Source organism: Anguilla anguilla, chromosome 3, assembly GCF_013347855.1.
Source record: "Anguilla anguilla isolate fAngAng1 chromosome 3, fAngAng1.pri, whole genome shotgun sequence".
Taxonomy (NCBI): Eukaryota; Metazoa; Chordata; class Actinopteri; order Anguilliformes; family Anguillidae; genus Anguilla; species Anguilla anguilla.
The window spans coordinates 37,483,393-37,499,666 of record NC_049203.1 but is presented as its reverse complement, the minus strand read 5'-3'; the positions used below and the strand labels follow the sequence as shown (position 1 = coordinate 37,499,666).

Sequence of the window (16,274 nt, the reverse complement as noted above, 5' to 3'; positions counted from 1 at the left end):
TACCCTTATAATGTTTATCATAAACAACATTGTGCTATTTTCTTTTTTAAACAGACTTGCTTTAATATTCGTCATTTACATGGTTCATGTGTTTTCAGATATTAATTTATAAAGCGTCCTTTTTATTTAACGATGCTGATGATATCCTGTCCTCGAAATAAGCCTGCTTAATGTCGACACTAGATTGTTGCTAATGCAAAGTGTGAAAAGCCAGGGTAAAATAATAATCGTAAGTTCAGAACTTATTGATTGATGTCCCACTGTTAATAAGACTGTGCACCCGTTGTTTATTTATGGTAAATATCGCTAAATTCATTGTTAGTAAGCTTGTAAGCTGACGTCACCTTCGGGCTTGTGGTGAAGCTGAGCTGAATAACCCTTGAGAAGAGTCTCCTTCAATCTGCTGTTAGTAACTAACACGCACTCACTCACACACACACACACACTCACACCGAGACTCAATTACTGCCCAATTCCCTTCTTTATCATCTCCGGCTACTGGCCTCTAACGACAGCACAAAATCGAGAAAGAAAAGAAACATTAGCTAGATATTATAAATAATACTCGAAAAACAGGATAACGGGGATTACGTAGCCAGAAGTGTCGAAACTAAGGTAAGTTTTGATTTGTTTTGATGCGACTAGTTAAGATTAGCTGGCAACGTATTGAAAGGCGTTCAGTTATTTCAATAGAGATACAACGCTATGTTGCTAGCTGGGTAGTTTCTTCTGCAGATTGATAAAACTTGTCAGACGATAAGACGGTTGTAAATGTATCGATTGTTGTTTTGTTTCAATTATGGTAACACAACACGTTAATTATAAACTTTAGGCAACATTTGATGAGGTATGTTTCGTCGTTGCTTTTTGATCAGACTGGTAGCTAGCTAAATACTTGGGTTCAGAGTCAGAACGGACCTCGTCTTTGTGTGCGCACTCGTGCGGTTAAACTGTGCGAATTTAAAAACCTGTTTCAAATGTTACATTCAGAATGCAAACAGTTTCGAGGGCCACTGTGATCCCCGGTTGTTTGCTGCTTTTTTTTCTTCACACAGCTAGTTAGCTGTAAATGTTCTGTTATAGTTTAAATGTATTCTAACGAGGAATCAGTGAAAGCTAGCACTCCAGCTAGATAACTAAGGGGGCTGAGCTGCTAGCTGGCTTGCTAGCTACCTATGCTGTGGTCTGTTTTAATACGTGTCTCAAAAATTATGGCACAAAATCAGCCTGCTCTGAGAAACCAATATTTCTCAACCTAAATAGTATATTTTATATTGTAGTGTGTATTTGCGATTGTAGATTGGGTTTTAATGTAGTGTTTTTCTTGTGTTGTGAGGAAATCCCCTCGCTTCAGAGAGTAGTCCGCTGTTTGAGTTGGAGGCTGTCTTTTTCTCTTATCTTTTGTTGCTTCCTTATAAAGAGAGGCAGCTGCAGGCTGGCTGAGTTGTTGAAATTTATCCCTTTGTGTATATTACAATATCCTCCATTTTTCTGCCCTCTAAACAACAAGCCTCTCGCCATCTTGGGTAATTGTAATACCCCGATCTTTATACTTTTTCAAGAACCGAATGTAGGCTTCTAAAGACAGAAAGTTATGAAATGTTTTGAGGGGAGACGATGACGTCATGTGAAGTTTAAGCAAAATTTATTCGTGGGAGCATGTGTATTGCTTTTTTATGTTTGATATCTTTCTAAAGTATGTAGGTTGAAGCTGGATGTTAAATGATTAATGTGACTAAATAAGGTGACATATTGAATAGGAAAATTGTGATGAGTATGATCATCATTGTAATTTTGTTGGATGACAGGTGTGGGTAGTGTCACCCCAAGATCATGTAACTAGCGGTTACAGCCAAGTAGCAGGCTGTAACGCGTCAGAAGAAACGTTATTGTATTTATTTTGAAGTGGCTAAATCTGAACGTGAAATTAATCTCTAGCAATTTTCTCATTTTCTCCTCTACTTCCATGAAAATTGAAAATTGAAATTTATAATTATTTTGACTATTTTTATTTACATTGTACTACTGTCTTCCTGTTGAATAAATTGTTTTCATTGCAAGCCAATGTGAGATTATTATTATTATTATTATTATTATTATTATTATTATTACTACCACAAACAAATTAAAACAAATTGTCCAGGAGTGCCTCTTTATTAATGTTTGTATCGGAAATTAATAGCCATTTCCTGTAAATTGTGACTTAAAACAAATCATTGTGCTTTTTAACCCTTAAAGGAGTTTATAATTCAGGTATAAGGCTTTGTGTAGCACACACTTGCATTTCTTTATATTTACATGTAGGCTATCACTGAGTGCAGTGGGCCATTTTTTATTTTCACACCTGGGAAAACAGGTTTAGCTATTAAAGACGCACATTTCTTTTTAAAGTATTGTATGGCGGGTTTGAAAACACTGTTATGCAGAGGCCTGCACAAGGTCCTGTTTATTCATGGTTGTGGATGAATATAGAAATGCAGAGATTCCCTGTGCTGAGATGGCAAATAGATCCATTAGATTTCAGTGACTGAAGGAGAAATGGAGGACCAAGGCCGCATTTATAAAGATGCATTTTTTTTGAAGTGAGAAGACGTGGACAAAAGTATGAATGAAACCTCTTTCTCATGTGGTCCAGGACCAGAAATGGAGAAAAGCGGATATTTAAATATTTAAATCATTACCGTACTTGTGCCGGCTTTTAGCCCTGAGGCTGAGGTACTGGCTTATTCGCTAATGGGCTCCTATCTCAGAGTTAACTGTGCTGTGTTGATACGACAGGGACCTACTTATTTGGGGCCATGGACCAATGTGTGACTTTCCTGGTATTGTAGTGTTTGGATCCCAGTCAGAAATATCTTGTTTGATGTGCTAGCCATTCCTTAAATCTGTGGCTGGTACTCTTGAGTCTGACCATCATATGCAAGCCAGCATCAATGTCTGTTACTAACAGGATAACTTCTAGTAAACATTGTCATACCTAGTTATAATTAGCCTAACCTAAGTGTGATTTTCTTGTTGGCTCGTTGAATATTCCCATCAGCACCACAGTCTTAAATCTATGTAATGGAGGGGAGGCTGGTCTTTCTTTGGAGCTGTTACTTGAGATGCGTAGGACATGTTGCATCAACTACAAATTTTCCTTAATAAAAATACTTGCAAAATAAGGTTTGGCTCCCAGTTCTAACTAGCACCTGTTAAAGAGACTCTTGTTTTACTGCAAGCAAGATTGGGGGCTTTTACTGAATCACCACAACGGCAACAGAGTTGAAACTGGAGTCCAGTGTTGAACTTTAAGGGATCACATAATGAAAAGAAAATCAGTCCCCATGGAGATGTCGCTGCAGATCGGCAATTTGCTTGATGAGTTCCGTGTAGCTGGCCACCCACGCATGTGGCCAATGTCCTATTCTAATTCTTCTGATGGTTAAAAGACAAAAGACAGCAGAGGCCTGTGCTGATCAAGGCCTGAGCTGATCACCCCTGCCTGCCTTTCCTTGAGTTTGATATTTCCCTCAAACCTGAAAAGTAAGAGAAGCAGATGTTTAGCCAAACACCCTGATGTAGCCTACTGCTTCGCTTGAGGGGAAGTCTTTCTGAGGCAACGGCTCGATAGGGGCTTGGTATTCTGGAACTGAGAAGCCATTAGTAGTTTCAGTGGAACAGACCAGTCTCTCTTAACCCTGCTTCAGTTTCTCTCAGTCCTGCTCCAGTCTGTCTTAACCCTGCTTCAGTCTCTCTCAACCCTGCTTCAGTCTCTCTTGGCCCTGCTTCAGCCACGCTGAAGTCGCAGTCAACCCTGCTTCAGTCTGTCTCAATCCTGCGTCAGTCTCTCACCACATTGCTTCAGTCTGTCAGTCCTGCTTTAGTATCAACCCTGCTTCAGTCTCTCAACCTTACTTCAGTTTCTCACAACCCTGATTCAGTTACTCTCAATCCTGCTTCAGTCTCTCTCGGTTTCTTAACCCTCTTCAGTCTCTCTCTGTCCTGCTTCAGTCTTTCTCAACCCTGCTTTAATTTCTCAACCCTACACCATTCTCTCTCACCATTGCTTCAGTCTTTCTCTGTCCTGCCTCGGTCTTTGTCAACCTTGCTTCAGTTTCTCAACCCTGCTTCATTTTCTCTCACCCTTGCTCCAGTCTCTCTCAGTCCTGCTTCAGTCTCTCTCAAATCTTCTTCAGTTTCTTTCAGTCATGCCTCAGTGACTCTCAGAACTGCTTCCACAAATGCCTGTCTGCTTTTGGATAAGTTGAAAACACAAAGGGACCTTAAGTGTACTTGTGTTTCACTATCTTACTCATGTTAAGGTAATGCATCTGTTGGGGCTTGTTTCTGACGTTGTTTTCAAAATGAAGCATTCAAACCAGAGATGACTTCATCCTTGTTTAAGAAAACCCTTTGAAAGTCTGCTCATTTTTTTACTTTGCCATAGTGAAGAGGCGATATAGTTTTACAGTAGGTTTTATTATTTACGGGAAAATGTCTTCCATCCGACTTGAAAATTCAAGGATTAGCATAGACATGGCTAAAACCTATTTGCACGTCCACCAAGGTTGCAACAAACAGTTGCCATTGACTAAGCTGATTAAGAGAAATGAGGATTTAGGAACAGTGTGTCTAGGGATGCTGGAACTGAGGAAACACAGACAGCTTTTATACAGACAATCCCATATGTACACTGGGTTCTGCTGTAATCCTTTGCTTAAATTGGGGGTAAGGTGGGAGGGGGGGTCTTATGCAGTGTGTTTATTATTTTGTTTTAAATTAAAAAGAATTTGTTCTTTTCAGCTGTATAATTGGAAAACTGACTGCTGCTCTGCTAATATCATTATTATTACTGCCATTATAATAATAATAATAATAATAATAATAATAATAATAATATGGTTTGAGTGCATAGTTAATCTTTATTTTTTTTAAATAGCCTAAATGTTGACTGTATTGTAAAAAGCTTCACACAGCGGGACAGCAGCATGTTTTGAGAAAATGTCAGCATTATTCAGAAGCAAATATATTTTGGTCAGTCATGGAAGAAACACAATGCATTTTTGTATTTTGAAACTAAGACCAACTATAGAATGTTTCATGGTAGTGAGAGTTTAGAAAATCAGTTCATTTTTTTAGGCTATAGCCTATTCCTGTTATTTTTAATATATAGGCTGCTAACATTAATTTGTTGCATTGTTGATTCTCAGAAAATATTTTTCAAACATGGCCATCAGACTCATGCTGGTATCTTGAGCTTGTAACTGTTGTAGTTTGTTTAGGCAAAAACAAAAAAGTTAACAGACAGCTGATAACACATAACTACTCAGTTCAACCAGTCATAGTTTTTTTTTTGGCTAATCTGCTGGTGGTGGTTGAGAATTAAGGATTAGGCTAGTAATTATTTAATTAATTATTGATTACCTTTGCTTGTAAGTAAGTCCACTATATTTGTACACATGGAACGGACTATTTTCACTGAAAAAAGATTTATTGGGACTGAACATCTGCATGCGTTAGTAAGAGAGTAATAACGAGCTATTTTTTGGCCAGCCCTCATATATGACCAAAGACAGAATTTAAACAGAGCTCCATCATGAGACTTTGGCTGGAGAGTTAATTGAATCTGTCCTTGGAGGACGTTCATTTTCAAGGGAATTACAACTAGCTGCCACCTGATGCTTCCATAAATGGGCCATGGTTCTGAACCCTAAGTATATAATTAGTTGGTATCAAAAATAGTTATATTCATGCCAAAAAAACATCAGCTGCTTAATGTTAGTGCACAAATGTGTCTTAATGATAGGCCTTTCACATTTCTCCAAACTATTAAAAATAAAACCAAAAATATATGCTGCTGATTAGCCTATATTGGTCTGAGTTCCTTTATAGTCTCATGTAAATTCCTAAATTGTGTGTAATGTAGCCTAAGTGGTGTGAACAGTATTTTTATGTAGGCTCCAACTAACAAAATATTTACTATGTGTTGAAAGGCTTGTTATTGGTTATGTGACTGGAGGTGGTGGATGTTAAACATGTCACCCTGCAGAAAATAACTTGCAAGCTACTAATAGGTGTTGGTGAGCTAATCACACCAGTAAACGGCTAGGCCTAGGCTATATGCAGTAATGCTTAGGTAGTTATGCTAATCAGATAAAATGGCCACAATTAGGCTACAACTTCATCAAGATGGAAAAACGTGGTTCTTAATGATCAAAGCTTCGTAAATGGAAATCATGAGTGTCCAGATTCATTCCAAGTGCTGCCATTGCTGCTGCTTCTGCTACTACTATTACAACTGCTCTGCATGGTGTATCTGATCAACTTTATCTTTCTTGTCTGATGACCTGAAAGTGTTTACATTTTTATTAGCATTGTTCACTTTTGTACTGTTGCTAATGTGCAGTATGTAGTCAATTGAGTTACACTGTTTTGGGATTATAGTATTCATTAAAAAGCTGTTGTTAGCATACCAGAAGATTAGGCTCAATTGTTTTGTCATGTCTCTGTTTATTTGTCCATTTATTGTGATTTTGATGCCTGTGTGAAAACACCGCTTATTAAACGCTAAGTCAGTCCTATAGTTGCCCACCGCTAATAGATGTTTGAGGATTATTGGCATATGCATATCAGATTACTGTTAGCTGTAGTTGTTTCAAAGAAAACTAACCTGAAGGGGACATTATGACAAGCCACAACATTCACGGATAGAGAGAGACAAGTTGCCAAAGTGAGGAGTCAATCTCCTAGATTGAATCAAATGCATTTAAGCATTTTAAGGGAAAATGCAGTACAAGCAAACAAGACTTAGGCTAAGTGTAGCTAGATTCAGTAAAACTAAACTTATGAGGATCTGTTTTATGCTCATATGGACTGAAGATCCAGAAAACAGGAAAAGGTGTGGCCGGAAATGCATGCTGCTTTGCCTGACAGCAGGCCCCTTTTTGAAGGCCAGTACTGTAAACTTCATTCCAAAGCATCCCTTTGACTGTATCCTGCTTTACAGTCCCAAATAAAATGCATACAATAAAATGTACTTAGATAAAACAAAAACTTTAAGTAATTTAAGTAATGAGGGAATACCACCGTTACGGCAAAATACATTTTTCAGAGTAGAAGGGATTTCAGCTAACAATATAATTTAGCATTACGTGTTATAGGTTAGAGTATTGTGGATAATGAATTGCATTAGTATTTCAGGACTTGGTGACTGTTTGTATTAGGCTATGTGTTTAGTTATGATTAAGAAATTTAAAAAAATGATATTCAGTGATCAGACACTGAAAAAAATGCAGCATTGCTGCCAAGTTAACTTGAACTGAAGTAGGCTATTCTGTAACAACAATCACTGTGTGTACATTGTGTGCACTCTGTGTGTATGTGTCTGTGAGGAGAGAGAGTGGGGTTGGTAAAAATTAAAGCGAAAAATAGAGAGAGAGTGGGGTTAGGAAAAATTAAAGCAAACAAATTACCAATATATGACTGTTCCAGGTCTGTTCATTTGTATCGTGCATATTCAGCCCTCATGCTGTGCTAATGAGATGTACGTTTGAACTGGGAAAGTTTGTTTTAGTTTGATTTAATTAGGCTATATTTGCCCTTAACATGATTGCATGTAGTTGATTGAATCCTGGCCAATGTTACCCCACGTGAACTGATTGAACTCACTGTTGTGAATTTTGCTTGTTAGTTGATGGTTAATCTAAAACTAAGAGCCAACTATGACTTAGACATGTGCATGTAGGACATTCATCATACAATTCTTGTTGGTTCAAGAATAGGTAAGATTACCTTAGAAAACCTGTACCTGCATTGTTAGTAGGCCTATTATTGGCAATAAAATGGTGAATGGAGTCTAATATTTCAATACTCAAGAAAGATGAACAGCACAGGCATATAATCGATGTGCGTTTGGTAAAAAATGGATTTACAGCTATAATTCATTCAGTGAAAACAGAATGAATGGAAGATATTTCTGAAAGAATATAAAAGCTGTGGGTATAATATTTGTTGGGGTTAATCAGTCATGAAGAAAATACACATTTAGCAGTAAATGTGTATTTTCCACTGGAATGTAAAAGTGCTTTGAGAAATCGGTCCTTTGTGAAGTGGAACACAGAAGACACTGAATTTAATAGTTTTTTTTTTTTCCACACCTTTTTTTCTCCCAGGTCTGAGAGCACAGATTACATGTGTTCTTGTTCAATTGCAGCTTCCACTGTAAATTTGCGAAAGCACGGACGAGCACACGCTCTCTCCGAAACACGTGATGCGCCGCTCTTTTCACTTCGTAGTCCTCCCGTTGAGTTTGTACGCACTTTGAGTAAGTAGACAATTCATTGTGTAGCTGGTGCAGGCAAACTGTGGCTGCCCCATGAACTGTAGGGCGTTGCTGGTGCAAGATGAGACTTGTATCCCGCTGACTGAAATCCTTCCTGACTCATCCAACTCTACTGCCAACTGCGTGATGCCCTGCTGCAAGCCATAGCTGGCACTGGCACGGTTTTAGTTTGATACCAAGCCATGATCCCTGCTAGTCAGGCCCTGCTTTGCCCTTTAGAGCCCAACAGGCTTCGACCGCCTTTCATTGATATGGATGCCTAGGGTACTGCACTTTGGGCCTCGCTTAGATACAGTAGCAGCACTTAATGGAAACAGCAGTTACGCATTTATTCCTGCCCAAGTAGCTAATGATAAATTGAGAGAATGAATTGCTTCTCTAGTGTCTTCTACCACTTTCTAAGATCTCAGCATGCTTAACAGTCAATTTAGTTTACACAGGAGAGGTCTTTTTTTGGCAGGCTTGGCTACGTCCAAGAAATCAATCCCGAAGAGCTTGACAGCGCCCACCATTAATTTAAACTCGGTTTGGTTGTCTCGTTTTCCAGGATTTAGCTAGTTATGGAGAGGAGGCTGGTGTGGTCGCACCCGGGTGGCAGGGTGAGGGGCCTCCAGCAGTTGCTAGGACACTGTGAACTTTGTGATTGACCTTTTTTGCAAGGTTTCGCTCTCAGTTTTTCTTTCTTTTCTTTTTTTGTTGTTCCCGTGTTGCCGTTGCTATTTTTTGTTTCATTCGGACACCAGGACGCACGCTCTACTGGACAGACAGGAGGATGCGAAGCGTTGTGTAGCGTACATCGTGCTAACGGAGGAACACCGGCGGCGCCCACCATTGTGCACGCACTGTTCTGTGCTGAGAAACCAGCCAAAGAAGTTGTGGAATCTGAACGAGACCACGTTCAGGCGGACAGGGACACCAGAGCTCCCGTTCCACAAGTGCAGTCGCAGAGTGATGACCTGAGGGTTGCTGAAACCCTCCAGCCCTGGGTGGTAGTAGGGACAGTTGTGAAACGCCATGTTGGGCTTCTCTGGCGGCGTCTCAGGCTTTTGGCCACAATCGGGGCTGGTAAGCTCAAGATTAGATTCCAGACCATGGGGCCTGTCACTGGCCTAACAACGAGGCTTCCGCTTTAGCTGTCTTTAGCACATGCTACTATGTGCTTGAGTACAAACATAGGCCGGCTTAAACTACATCACGTATATTCATCATTTTCTCCGGGCCTCAATTTAATTTGTGCACGCAAACGTTTACTTTAGTAGAGCTTTGCATTTTGTCAGTTGGAAAGGAATTGATTTCAGTCTGTAAATAGTTCATTGATAATAATGAACTGTAGCAAGCAGTGTGTGTGAGGAAGTCTGTAGCAAAGCGTTTCCCTCCTGGTAAGTCCCATCAACTGAATGGCTGTAGCATGACAGTGAGATAAATCAGATTAAGCTTAACGTGTTATGCATGTATCCAAGTAGCTGCCAATGAATCAACTGGTAACCAAATACAAAGCTAGAAGGTCACTGAATTTGCCTCATCTTTATTCAAAGCTGGTGTCCTTGAGAATTGTCTTAGAATGAAGGGGTTGATAAAATATTGCTCCAAAATCAGTCTTTTAGGGCGAGTTATTTAACATCTCAAACATATCAATGTGGCAACTGGATATGTGGAATACAGGTTATTAATCTAGGAATTTTTAAATGTTACCAGCACCAGTGGTCTGATGTTTTTCACAATTAGGCTATTATTTTAATTCACTGCATATAAAATTCAAATTTAACATTTATTTAAATGGTGTAGCCTAATGCTTTTAGTGTTTAATTATTTAAATGAGGCCTGTGTATTAATTAGTAGAACACCTTTCTAGTGTGTAGATCTTTGAAAGGGGGTTTTTTTTTTTTTTTTAAACATTTTTTTTTTTTAATGGCACTCTGTTTCTCTAATTTCACATGTTGACATTAGAAAGACCAAAGCAGTCTGAATCTGTTTCTTTTTGAAGTGTCATATGATTGTGAAGAAAGGGAACTGTGGAGACTATATATAGCTAAATCTGAAGGAGGACATCACACCAAGTTCTTTGTTCACACAAAATATAAATAAACAAAAGCACAGCAGTGTGGGACATCGCACACTGTTCCAACAGCTTGCGAATAGCAGTGTGTGATGCTGTGGCTGGTGTCTCCCGTTTGGCTGTCGTGAGTTTCCAAGATAGAGCTCAAGGTTATTTTTGTACAGGATGCCAGGGTGTTGTTTTTAGCTGAGCAGGGTGAAAAGGTCGGTTTTGCCTGAAGGAACACTTTTATTTTGGAAAGTTTGTAGGGTTTACTATTCTTTCACGTAGGAATGAGACTTTTTTGGAGGGGCTGGACAGGGGGGGCAGGACGGGGGGGTGGGGGGGCACTTCTGTGTGTTAGAACAAGCTAAAGCCTGCTCACAATAAGAACACAATCTGAACAATGCTTTTTTTTCCCCCTTTTCTTTCTCTCTGTCAGTTTTCGTGAGAGACGAGAGGGGCCCAACGTTTGTGTTTGGGTCTTTTTAAAAAGACCAACCAGACCCCATTGGTAATTATGGCAGCCTGGCAATAATTGTGTTTACACCGTGGTCCCCCCCCCCCCCTCCTCCCGATCCTACCCTTTTCCACAAGCGTGCACTCATTAATCAAAGACGCCGAACTCCTGCTGAGGGCCGAGAGGTTCATCAAATTGGCAGCCGGTTCACTGTATAGAACAGGATTCAGCCTCTTACGGCACAGACATAAATAAATCTGAGGTCTTTGTATGCAAACCCTGGAGGTTAATACTGTATAATTCAATGTCCTCTCTTTGGTTTCTATGATTGATGTTTTTTAAACGTTTAATGGTTGACGCGAGTCCTTTAGTAGGTCAGGGTTGACTCCTTCTGATTGGGCGAGCCGCAAGAAGCATTAGGGCGGCGGTTCAATAAGAACGCGCAGCGAGAGATTAGATTTTCTTTCCCTTGACATCTTCTAAGTCAATTTTTTTTTCCCCCCCACCCCTTTGCTTGGAAGACGGTTGTCATATTGCCTGCGCCGGAGCGGGAACGCTCCAACGAGCGGAGCCCCCCCCCCCGCTGAGATAATGGAGCCGACGTTTGGAACGGCGACCGTTTTTTTTGGCCTGTTCGTTTCTGGCGCTCGCCGCTGTTTGCGTCCTCAACCGAAAAACGGCGCGCGAGGGACGCTCGCGGCGCGCCTGAACTCGGGGGACTGGCGCGGGAGGGGAGCGCCGGGATGCGGCTGCGCATGGGGAAGGGCCGCGTGTTCATCATGCAGGGACAGCTGTCTGCGGGGGGGACGGCGCATGCTCAGAGGCCACTGCGAGCCATTCCGCTCACACACTCTGAAAAGGGGCTTCGGCAGGTTCCCTTTTATTTATTGATCCTCTCCTTGCATTTAAAATCTGGTCACCGCTGCCACGTCGGCTTCCATTTTAGCTGCGCTTGCAGGCGAGAGGCATCTGCAATTTTAAATATTTAATTTTCGCTGAAGCCTCCGTGAAATGACAAGGAAGGAGGGAAGGAGAAGAAAAAAAACAACAGAAGAGAATTAGTCCTTTTAAGAATGTGCGTAGGTCAGCAATAACCATAAATCTGAGTCATCACACCATCTTATTTAGAGGACAGTATGCTCCCATGGGTAGGTACTGCTGAGAAAATTCAGATTGTTGTAATAATAATAATAATAATAATAATAATAATAATAATAATAATAATGACAACGAGAAGAATCTGTGCATTTATATAGTGCACATTATATAAAGAAAAGGCTGTTAAAATTAGCCTGTGTAACAGTACAGGTGGATGAAAGGTAGACTGGTGTGAAAAAATGTAGCCTACAGTTTAAGACAAATGGAAATCTGGTGCTATGGGAGTGTCTGAACATGGCCAATAGGTCCCACTGCTGTGCATAAAGCCAGACATATTTATTTGTGCTCTAGAAGCAAATGTCACCGACAGACTGACCAGGTATTTTCATATAAATGCGAAATTAAGGTACTAACAGTTTCCACATTTTGACAGAAAACAGTCAATGTCTATTTATTTGCTGGAATGATGAATTAGGGGTCAAAAAATGTCAGTGTCAGTTATCTGTCAGCATATAACCAAATGAGCCCATCTACTGGAGTGAAATGTGGCCAAAATTGTTGCAGTTCTGCTCAGGATTTTTTTCTTCCCCTTCAGCCTTGTTTTGACCAGGGTAAACAAACTTCTATTTTTATTGGATTATCCCACCCAAGTGCAAGCTTTTTTTGTCCGTGTGGCTTAAAAAGGATCCATGGTTTGAGAGGAGTGGATTATTTGGAATAATCCATGTGACCATGGACAAGCTCTGCAGAATGCTCCTAGAGTTTAGTGGATTATTTCTTTTAATTTGACCAGATGTTCCCGATCTTGACAGTTCCTTTGTCTTACGTTAATTAGGCCTGCTGTCTAAAAGCTGTGGAAAGATCTGACTGCTCATGTGTAGTGAATGTTTAGGATTTACGAGACGCAGTTCTGTATTTGTGATCAGTCTAACTTAGTAAATTGACTCCTGATTACTGTGAGTTGTTGTGCAAGTGTTTTAAATTGTTTTATTAATTATTTGTGGTTGTTTTAACACCTAATATTTTAATATGTCTATTCATTGGGCTGCTATTTTCAATGAGACAGAATATTTATATACTCTAATGGTTGTTACCACACACAAATTAACAAAAAATCAGTAATATTTTTCTTTATCAATATTCATAGAGGGAAGCTTAGGAACCGTTCATAAAAAATATTGCACAGTTATTAATTTTCCTGTTGAAAGTAGTCAGCGATTTGATGTCTTCTTTTATTCACACAGCAAAAAAAAAAAAGAAAAAAAAAGTTTAAGAAACAAAAATGGGGTTTGGTTATTCAAATATTTGAGCTCGGAAGCCATATAATATTTGATGTGAAATTCTTTTGAAATGTAAGATCCCCGCTTCTTGTCCCGTTTAAGAGGAGATGTATGAGAGGAAGCGTGATTGAAATGAAATTTTTGGCATACACGGTCCCTTACTGAATTCAGCAGGGAATGGCACAGCCTAGTAATACATCACAGCTGTTGGAGGAGAAGTCGTGGGGGGGTGGGGGTGGGGGTGGGGGGGGGGTGGGGGGGGAGCCAGTCTGTAGAAATTTCCCCGAGTGTAGCCGTTATTTATTGCCGGTTACTGTGCGCGGCCTTCTCTGGAGGCGGCCGCACGTTATTGTCTTTGTCTTTAAACGATGACATGGAAGATGGCTGTAACGTGAGCGGGCCCTGCCCGAGCAGGAGTTCAAAGTGCTGCTGGGAGAGACCCTTCATTTGAAGCCTGGGAGTGACCTCTCTCGCTTTTAGTGCGGGGATGGAATGCATCTGCGTGAAAAAGAACATCGCTTCTGCCTCTCGCTGATCAAGTGACAAAACGGTGTGGGGGAGTTGGGGAATGTGCTCGCGATGAACTCTACACTTTCTTTGGGTTGTTACTTCTGTGCGAATTTCAAGTGAGCGCGTATCCTTTGGGCTACCGCGAACACTCACACGTTTATCCAAAACATTCAGGGCTAATTTGAGCTTTCGGCGAAAGGCAGCCAGTGTCTTTTCAGAAACAAAAAAAAAATCTCTCTGAATAACATTTCAACACAATGGGATATAAAAAGCTCTCTGTCACTCACCTGTCACAACACCTCAGTATTCCCTGAGTGGATTTAATAAGAATTAAGCTCTTTTGATTGAGACTTGAGATTCATTTAATGAAAACGCCAAACACATTTCTCATTTCCTTCAGTCTGTAGCATTCCCTCAAAGGACAAGATACTACAAGATTAAAAAGGGAGGGAAAAAAATATATTGTTTAAGACGCATTATCTAAATCAGTAGCTTTAGCTAGCTACATTGAGGTTTGATTCAGTCAGGGGAAAAGCAAAGAGAGCTGAGTGCTATTGTGACTGAGAGAATGCCATAACTGTGTGTGCGGGTGGATACTGCCTCTGACCTTCATTCAGTGGCAAGTGAAATTGTAAGCCATTTTTAAAAAGGTCTGCATCTTTGGAACTGCGTCCGCTTCCTCTGTAAGGATACAGCCTATTTCGCCTCCTGCTGAAGAAACCCAATTGACTACTTAGCTTGAGCTGAAGACTTTTTTGTCTTTGCCGGCCGGTTCATCTGAGCGTCGGAGGAGTACAAAGACGGAACAGGATCCTGAGGCCATTTCTGCTTTACGGCTTTTGATTAACGGTTTCTTTTTCTCCCCGGCCAAGCTGGAGCCGTGGCCTGTGCTCTCCTTTGATAGAAAAGTCTGTCGTTTCATTCAGTGCCGCTGTTGTACACCCTAACCTTCCTGTCCTGCTCTCTCTGCTCCTTCTTCACGGCCACTTACTGGAGCCAAGCTGACATTTATTTCTAATTCAGTTTTTTGAATGCGGAGATGCATGTTGGATTATAAGGATACCGGAATGCTTTCTCCTGGGGGTCCCCCTGTCAAGCCAAAATACGTATTTAAAGATAATGATTGTGCAAATTAGGCTTACCGTGAAGCCTAAATGTTTGTGCTGGGATTTTAGGGCAGTTCCTGAAAAAATCTTTTTATGCAGACTTTTCAGCAAGTCTTTTTTGTTTCCTCTCTTAGAAGTTTTCTGATCGTCTGGTCTTCATTTCCATCAAACATAGCCCACGTAAAGAAAAATATACCGCGCTAGTTTTTTTGCTCGTTTTCCTTGAAAGAAAGGTTATGCCTTGCGAAACGATACCGTGCGGTTCGTAACCTGAGAGGCCCTCATTGGCATTTTAACTCCAGTAATCAGAGGAGGAAAGTCTACGGTCTGTAGTTGTGTACTCTTTAGTCAAAAGATGATTACGAATGGATTGCTTACAAAGCCAAGGCAGCGAGCACGTTTCTCCAATTAGCGTGTGAATGATACCCTTCCTCAAAGTGAACGAAGATGGAGACTCTCCTCAGGAGATATTAATTGGCTTGAAGTCATTTTGCAAAAAGCATTAGCGTAGCCAGAGTAATGCCTGACCATGACATGGGCATGACAAGTCTGCAAGAGACCGGGCAGGCTACTGTTCCGTGATCTCCTTTCTTGTCCTTTATAAGCGTAAACATATCAGATGGGCAGGGGTTGATCTGAATCGGACTTCTGCAAGCATCATCGCATGGGTTTTCCGACTGTCCTCGAGACTGTTTCTCTCCAGGCTTTCTCTTGAGGTTAATGCAACAATAAATGATCCTACAAGGAGATTGTGGAGTTTAACCCAAAAAGGTGAAAATTAAACAAGGAAGGTGAGTGTGAAGAGGTGCAGAAGAGACAGTTCATTGTGTTCTATTATGATGGAAATGGTAGGTCACAGACAGGGCAGACATTGTTTATCACTGACCGTTGGGGCCACCAAGTAATGGACCCAGTTACAATTCTTAGTGGTAAAATTCAAAATCTCTTAATAATAATAATAATAATAATAATAATAATAATAATAATAATAATAATAATTTAAAAAAAGCACTGAAAACAATGAATTGTTTGAAAATAATGTAGGCTATTTATCAGATTACCACTTTCAAATGGAGAACAATAAGCTTTGTTGCCAGTACGATCACACAACTAGACCGCCACAGGTTGTGGTATTTGCTAAACAATCCATATGAAGTGCAATGCTATTTTTTAAATATAGCTAACTGAAAAAGAAAAAGCAGCTTCTCATGAAGTCATCTTCCTTTCACAAGTCTCTTTTTACTGTTTTCACTGGGGACAAATGGACAACCACTACTCCAGCGAAGGAGCAGCCTTATAATCTTTGCTGGATGACACCCAAAGCAGACAGGGTGTGTTTTGAGTGTTCTTTGTATATGTTCTCATAGTTGCGAATATAAATAGTTGAAAATGTTTTTTATTCACATAAAAAATGTAGGAGATGCATAAATGAAAGATAAATTGCTATGTTTCGATATACCGT

At 40.3% G+C, this 16,274-nt stretch overlaps 1 protein-coding gene across 1 annotated transcript in view; it reads left to right on the top strand.

The window, feature by feature from the left end:
* The first annotated feature begins 390 nt into the window (after positions 1–390).
* Positions 391–16,274, top strand: part of baz2ba (bromodomain adjacent to zinc finger domain, 2Ba) — a 103,017-nt gene continuing 87,133 nt past the window's right edge. Inside the window, exon 1 of the mRNA XM_035408995.1 lies at positions 391–615. The gene's annotated coding sequence lies outside the window, so the exon portion shown is untranslated. The remainder of the gene's footprint in view (positions 616–16,274) is intronic.